The sequence below is a fragment of the Homalodisca vitripennis genome, unplaced genomic scaffold (assembly GCF_021130785.1).
Source record: "Homalodisca vitripennis isolate AUS2020 unplaced genomic scaffold, UT_GWSS_2.1 ScUCBcl_11997;HRSCAF=21490, whole genome shotgun sequence".
Classification (NCBI taxonomy): domain Eukaryota; kingdom Metazoa; phylum Arthropoda; class Insecta; order Hemiptera; family Cicadellidae; genus Homalodisca; species Homalodisca vitripennis.
Window position 1 is genome coordinate 2836 of NW_025788115.1, and position 8514 is coordinate 11349.

The 8514-nt window shown below is 35.3% G+C and overlaps 1 pseudogene; it reads left to right on the forward strand.

The window, feature by feature from the left end:
- Positions 1-5572: 5572 nt before the first annotated feature.
- Positions 5573-6079, forward strand: LOC124374976 (annotated as a pseudogene).
- The last annotated feature ends 2435 nt before the right edge of the window (positions 6080-8514 follow it).

An 8514-nucleotide genomic window follows, 5' to 3' on the forward strand; every position in this document is an offset into this window, starting at 1 on the left:
AGGTTATCTGGCACGTGATATCTTTAAAAATATGCGGAAAAATGTCTAAGGTTTATCACTGATAAGGACCCCCCGCAGAGAGATAACAGGGGTCAAGGGGTCCTGTCCAGGAAGCTACATATATACTACTATGTATTTAAATGATTTGTGTCGTGGTTAATCCACCATGTAAATCCATTCTTCTTTTTTAGGGAAGTTCCAAAAGTTGTGTTTAAAAATTAATTTTTGTCTTCCGCCCTATTAAACTAAAGGATTCAGTACAACATTCTTAATGGCTGTTTTACTGTGGATACCTATCAGCTTATCATTACAATACTACGTATGTATTCATGTTTATTATGAATACATGATAATCATGTTATAATTATCCATTGTACAACTGTGCAATAACTGCTTAGCATGAATAAATAAGTTTACGTACGAAAAATAACTTTAATAGATAAATGTATAATAGAAGTGTAGTTAAGCTTGCTACACTTTTAATTATAGCTTCTGCTACAACACAGCCTTAATGTGTAGAATCATTTTTTCGTGTTGATTTAATAATTCTAATTAAAGTTATTTACATGTTTTTTAACTCTAGTGTTACGTTTAAAAAAAAGGACCTTCAAGTGTGATCTCGTTCAAAGTGTTACTAAAACTATTTTTCTTAAAATCACTTTTGTTCTTCTAATATTCAAAATCCAGTATAAATGTCAAAAAATTATCTATATTTTAGACGAATATTGGTCTTGTGAGCACGTATGCCTTCTCCACCAATTTTGAAGGCCTTAATCCCTTGAGAGGCCTCTTGTGCACCTCCCCCCCCCCATAAATATATATGAAGCCCTAGCTGTTTATATCAGTAGTTGCACCGCTGCAAACAACATAACAGGTATTTCCAACAAATTTACAAAACCATTAACCAAAGTGCCAAAAATATCAAAATATCTTTTAAACTATTTAATATATGGTTTCATATAAATTAAGAAAATTTTCATCAAATACACATATGCAAAAATACAGTTAAATAACTAAAAGTTATTATATAAGTTATGAAAAACCCCATACACAAACATTTTAGTACTATGTTTTGATATTATATCAACAAGCTCCTCATAGTAATAACTTTATTTTAAAATGAATACTATTTAGATCTTTTTAGTGCCTTACCAAAGTTAAAGACGTCAATACTAAAGTTGTAAATGTTGAACCAATGACGTACGTATCTTGGCGCGGAGGAGCAATTGTAAGGAATGCTTCTATGGATTGCGCGTGTGAAAATTGGGATTTTCTGCCCGCCTCGTAGCTAAAAGAATTGAACTATGCCCAGAATGCCTTGGGATCCAGTTTGTTCTAGCTTATTAAGGTCAACACAGTCGCATGCCTTGGAAAGTTCAAGAAAACACTCTTAAAGTGGCATTCCGACATTATAGCCCCTCAACAATCATTTCGACTGGATTCACAGCGTTATACCGTCGATTTTCCCTTTCTGAAGCTAAATTTGTCCTCAGAGAGATCTGATTAAGTTTGTTTAGAAAGCAAAGCATTCTTGTCAAAAAAGTTTTTGTTTTTTATTTCTTTCAAGACTGGTAAGTTTGACTAACTAACTTAGTAAGCAAGGCACTTTTTTGGAGGGATAATTCAATGCAACCGAAAATGAACAAAAATGGATTATTAGAATTGACGTAAAAAATGCATGGGTTTGGCTTCTTATATGCCTCGTGACAATATAAATTTAGAAAAAATATTTCTATTACCAGCAGGACAGATTAAATATATTCACAACAATAACTTTTATTCATTTACATTCACTGTAAATTAACAAACAAACAATGGAACATCCATCATTGATTATGAATCATTGCGACAAATGATATAAAAATAAACTTGTGAAAGAGGCGTAATACAATTCTGATAAATCTGACACATTCACATTACGACCATATGGGGTTACAGATTTATATTGTGCGTGTCTGCTCTATCTGGAGTGTAAATGTGTTTGTAATAATGGAGCCGCTTTGATTGTTAGTGTGGTTGGGTTACACATTGTCATCAATCAGGTATATCAGTGTCAAACCATTATCCTCATATTTTTATTGATAGTTTTCAGAATTATCTCCTTTACAATTGTTTATCCTTTTCTCCTTGATGGATTACTTAATGGTAATAACAGTTGCTGATTTATCTTTACGTCATTTATCTAATTTTATATATGAGGAGTGTTAGTTTTAAAACACTATTTTCTATGTGGAAACGAAGTAGTCATGTTGGGATGACTTATAAACTGTAGAAACGATTGCAAAATTCACTGTGTTACATATTTCAAGGCGGTAATTTCTACGAACAATTTAGTAAAATGTATTCTAAAATGACTTATAGCATTAATTTAATACAGATATTTGTCGACAATCTCCCAATTTTTGTATAATCTTATATATGTTGTGTTAACGTATTTTCGCTCGAGATTTTCATATAAAGAAACAACTTAGTTATGGATTTGAAATTTTACATGTAACGTCCCATTTTAAATTGGTGATTTTGTATGATAAACATGTTCCTATTTGAATTTGGCTACGCGATTACGCAGCCTAACTACGAGAAATATTTCATAAGCAGACTTTAAATTTTGCATGAAACTTCAATATAGAAAAAGAATGAGTTCGATGATGGTACATGCCTTCTCTTGGGATTTGGCACTGAGCGTCATTGAAGCCTATCATTCAGTAGGCAGGCAAAAAATTTTGTCTTCTGTCTGCCGGAGGGCTGTAAAATATCTCTGCTGTATGATTCTCGGTGAATGAAATAAGCTTTTAAAACTTTGCCTGCAACTTCAATGAAACCTCTTACGCAACACGTGTCATAGCGTACTCCAACCTTTTATATGACAGACGTTCAATCCATTCATTTAATTTCCTACAATTGCGACTATGTAGCTTGTTTATTAGACGTTTGAGTAAATACAATCCTGAAGTGTAAATTTAAATACACTTTATTGGTTATGGAAGTGAATAAACACAATGTCATGACACGATGTATAGCTATGAATTATTTATAATTGGATGAAAATTTTGGCAAGATTGGTGGTTTTTTTGTATGTATGAAAGTAGGTATGTATTTTTTACAGCAGTAATTTACATGTCACTATTGGTTAAAATCACATATTCCAAGATAACCGTACCTAGACGTCGCGTCGTACTGTGACAAGTAACCAGGACCGCGGACAACAGAGTTCGCTAGTGTTTCAAAAGACCCCAGAAATGCTTACTTATTAAGTTTAGCAGGTGTAAAAATAGTTTCCCAGTGTAACTTTTGAATTTTATGTTTTCTGGGTACAGAGTTGTCATTTGGCTTGGCTTTGTATCCATTACTAAAGTCTAACTTCTTAACGTTATGCTTAATACATACATATGCAAAAATACATACAGTATAATGTAAAATACAAATACAAATACAAAAATACAAATATAATGCATAAAGTACATACAGTAGTTTGCCAAAATTGTGGGTTCAAATACGTAGAATACTCCTATAACATTCTACAAAACTGGTATAGAATATTTCTTAAAGGGCATTTAATTTGTATTCGTACGATTTGTGTCAGTCCAGTGCCACTGAAGCCACACGGTAGCCGTTGTCGTCCTCCAGTTTGATTTTAGCTAGTGTTTTTGCGGTGTCTTCGGTTTGTGTGCTTCAATAGACGTTGAAATTTTGAATAATCACTAGTTGAATAAAAAAAGCTGTCCATCTAGTGCAAGTCATCAAAAGAAGCAACTGGCGTACCGTACAGAAGTTGTGAAAATAACTTTTTCAGATCATGATTTCACAGATCTTCAAATATAGTACAGCTTTCGACTTCCTCACGTCTCTGATTAATTAGACGAAACCAGAATCGATTGCACCTTTTTTTTCTTTTCCGCCGACGATACAGTAACCTTAATGCAACGACTTGTTCGATCCAAGTTTGTTTTCGATTTTTCTGATTGATTTTTTTCTCCGTCCGGGCAGAAATCGTGCAGTGTAAAAAATCAACAGATCACGATCTTTTAAAAACGGATCCGAATTTTTCTTTACCCTGGACAGGACAGAATCGTATAAATCTGTAAAGGGGCCTTATTTATTTAACTTACTCGGTCACAGCTTACTCGATGTTTTAACATCTAAGGTACCCATATTTAATACAAAATTTTGAAATCTTTCGAGCAGGGTGTGAAGAGCCAACTTAGATGATAATCGTTACGTGAAACGCACGGTCTAAAACTTGGTCGAAAATTGGATATTTACAATTTTAAATATAATTGTTCTCACCTTTGGTAAGCATATTTCAAACTCTCGGACTTGTATAATGATGAGGGTACCGCAGTAAACGTTTTATGACCATTTTTTTGTCGCAGATACTGAGCTCGTTCTTGAGTGATAAAACAGAGTTTGCACTCAATTACAACGATAGAAGCCACTCGGTCGAGGCACGCGGCCTATAATGAACAGATAACGAGCGAGTGAGGGTGAAGTATTGTTATCACTGGAGAGGCGGGGTACAGTAGCTGTGCTGTGATAACGTGACAAAGCCGCCTGTGTGACGTCACCCCTTGTCTGTCTGTCCCATTGTATCACGACACTGGTCAGTATGTCGCCACTTCCACACCGCAACACGTTTTCCCATGGTCTGTCATCCCAAGGTCGAACATCGTATTGCGATCATTTCAACTTTACGTTGTTTTTTCTGATCAGATAAATTTCGATGCTGTGCTGTATGCTGTCAGAGAGAACGTTATTATTGTAGTTATCGATGATAAGAAAACACAACTAAACTTAATCGAGCTATATTTTCGAAGTATGTTACGATAGTGACTAAAATAGTGTTACTTTATCTTGTCTTGTACATGTGGTTTATTTCACACCTGCCCTCCATAAATTAAAATATTTCTAATCAATCAATAATTATTTTACAGCAAAACTTCACAAAAACTACCATTGAAATTTTCAATATTCCCAATGGGATTCGAAGAACGGAACCACTATACTAGTCAATGGCGACGTAGTGCGTACAGCGGGTATCGTAAGATAACCGAATCAAGTTCAACATCGAACATGGTTTTCGCTTGGATGAGTCACGGCTGAGCGATCCTGTTTACAGGATCAAGACGAAACTGCCCGTCTGCCCCGCCGCGCCCGTTGGTGGTTCGGAAGTCACCTTTTAAGCAGTTGGTCCCCAGGTTAAGTGTTAGAGAGGGCTTCTTAGTCCTAATTTCACCTAGTAAAAGAAGACATCACTTTAACTTTAAAACATTCTTTTCCTAGGATGTGCAACTGGATTTGCCATTCTGAATGAACACAGTATCACTGTATAAATAGCGTAAAATATAATTTGTAATCAAACCAGTACTCATAAGCTGAGTAATATATAGGTGATGTTCCTAATTTTGGAAATTCAAATGCCCTTAGGCCTAGAGATTACAATAATAAATAACCTTTATATAATCTTTCTAACTTCCACCATACTTTTCCATAAAGGTTTCTTAATGATAAAATTTCTACCACGTGTAACAACAATGAAAAAAGTCACTCCATACCTGTTGTGGGTTTGTTGCAGGGCACTGCATATGAAGGAGCATCCAGACTACAAGTACAGGCCTCGGAGGAAGCCCAAGTCCTTGGTGCAGAAGAAGGAGGTAGTAAAATACAACGGATTCTCGCTAGACCCCCGGCCAGCTTGCCTCGGTCTCTACTGCCGCCCCACCGCCTCCTTTGCTGCCGCAGGAGGACCTGAAATTCCCGCGGAGCTTGTTTCCGCCGTTTCCCGTACCATCTGTACCACGCGGCCAAGGATGCACGTCGTCGAGGAGCTCGGAGGCGGGAAAACCGCGGCGGACCTTGCCCTGCAAGCTCTGTACGGAAGTTCTCTCTATTCTCATGCCGCGGCAGCAGCAGCTTCCGCCAGCGTGGCCTGCTGGTCTATCAGCGACCCCTCCTGGAGTCATATCTTGCGGCTGCCCTCCAGAGCAACCCCCCAGCCCCCCCAGTGGACTCCGTCAAGCGACCCGTAGCCTACTTCCTGATGAAGCCCGAGGACAAGTTCTCCTCGCAGCACGTCATCTGAAGACCGCTCCCAGTCCTCCCCGAGATGCCTCGGGGGGGACTGGGCTCGGGATTGTGGCCCGCTGGCCCCCTGGTGGGCCCCCAGCACCGCCACATCGGCCGCCTCCTCGCCCCCGGAGCGGCCCTTCCTCCAGACACAGTGCTCATGGCGGACTGAGTGCAGACGTTGTGAATAGACAGTGAGGCCCAACATGACAAGTGACAGTTGCCAGTGTGTGGCTTACGGGTTGAGTTTTCAGGCGTTTCCAGGAATATCACTTAAGTGCAATACAGTTGTCTTTTAGTTTATCGAGATGTGCATCATTCTAAGTAGGTTTTGAAAACCAACATTGTTTCGTTTTGATAGGTAAAGGGGAAGAATCAAACTGTTGGAAAGTAATGCTTTCATTCGACCTAATTTTATATTTAATTTGCTTTAAAATTTATTATTATTTTTTTATTATTTGTTTTTAATTTGAAATTTTAATATTTTTTAAAGCATTTAATCCCCACGTTCACAAAAATTAATTTATTCTGCTATGCTGGCTAACCATTAAGAGTCGTAAAGTAAACTATGAGAGGTATATAATTTTCTTCATTAAATTTTTGTTTTGCTTGAAGTTTAGCCTTTCGAGTAGGGCTTCCTTTCACACAAAATGGTTTTCGCTCAGTACTCATATTGCTCAGTATTGTTGAAACTCATATTCCTTCAAAAGAGTATTCGTTTAAATTCTGGGTTTGGAATTTGGACATTTAAATTGGCTTTACAAGGAATGTGAAAGCATTAATGATTGGTCATTACAGCACGAAATCCATATTAAATGCCATTCTGATTTTCCAGTGAACCATTTTTCAGTGTACGATTTTTCAATCAATGAACAATCTTAAAGCATTTCCGGTGACGTACACGAAAGCACTACATTCGTTTCAAAACTTTTCATAATTGTTGTGTTGTTTACATTTTATTGTTGCATTATTGTTCTAGTTGCTTTCGTTATCAAACTTTATTAGTACTTAAGTCAAAGTGTATTATACTATTTGTACTTGTAAAAAACTATCTAGTTTATAATAATTTGTTGTGTTTTGATTAGTGGCATTTTCGTATCGATACTGTTAGGCTTCTTGATCTGTGAATAGAGTTTTTTAACAAGTTGTTTTCGCGTGATTGAAAATTCATTTGGAGTTAATTCGTTATTTGAATTTTTTTTCAAAGTAAACTACAATGTTGGGTAAACAAAAATTACTTAAAAAATACAAAGATCTGCTAGTTACGTTTGTTTTTTTGATTTTCCTAAGAGGGATATCTTGTTGAGTTGATTATTATTGTTGATATTTCGTTATTTCTCTATAAAAATTAAAATTTAGAGTTAGGTTGTCTATCAATATTTTTAAAATCACTGGTAACTCAAGCTTACTAATACAAAAAAACGCAGAATAGTTGTAAATACAAGAGTGATCAAGAAATGTTAATACATTATCATGTAAAAAAAAAATACAAAAACACATGTAATATTCCTACCCTCCTTTATGTAAATACTGTTATTTTCACTACAAGGAATTTGTAAATTTGTACATAATACTGCATATAATGGACAAAAGATCTATTTAGAGTTTTGGTTGTTCACTTACAATAGTACTGTAATATATTTTAGAAACCAAATCGCTTGTATTTTCTTTTTAATATGAGAGTATGGAGAGCTATAAACATTTTTAAAACACCCGATTTTGCCTTGTAGGTTTTGTAAAATTAAAACACTGTATATAATACCACAAAAGAAATTAACACGGTTTTTTTTTTCATTTCAACAATTATAAAATGTCGTTAGTATTTCGAAAAATATAATTTAATTGATAAATTTGATGCATAAATTGATATTGGATCTATCCATGTTAAATATAACTATGTAAATCGTGTTTTACTAGTTTGGATAATAGATGGTGTTTAAGATCTTGGATGAGGTTGCTGTTAAGTCTCGGTTTAAGGCAAGGTGTAACATAGTTCAAAATGGTAACGATGTACCGTGAATTTACCTTAAATTAGATTTAAGACATTTATACAATGTCCTGAACCTGTCCGTTTTAACAATTCTATCTGCTTTTCTTACAACGATTTAGTTACAGAATCATCACAACGTTTACACCTTGGTTAAATTCGGAAAGTTTTGTCTCAGTACATGAAGAATTCTGAAATAAAAATAAGCCACTTAAATATACAATGTGTGTAAAATGGACATGTAAGACCGTTATAAGTAAGTCACAATGACATGGAAACAATTATAGAGATGTCAAACAAATAAATCATTTTTCATCACACAATTTATATTTATAACAAACTTACATTAAGCTGAAATGAACAATAAAACAAAAATATCTAAGTGAACTATCAACTATTTTTAAATGTAATTAAACGGTAATGGTTAAAGACAACGTCCTTTTTTTTTACCATGTACATAGATG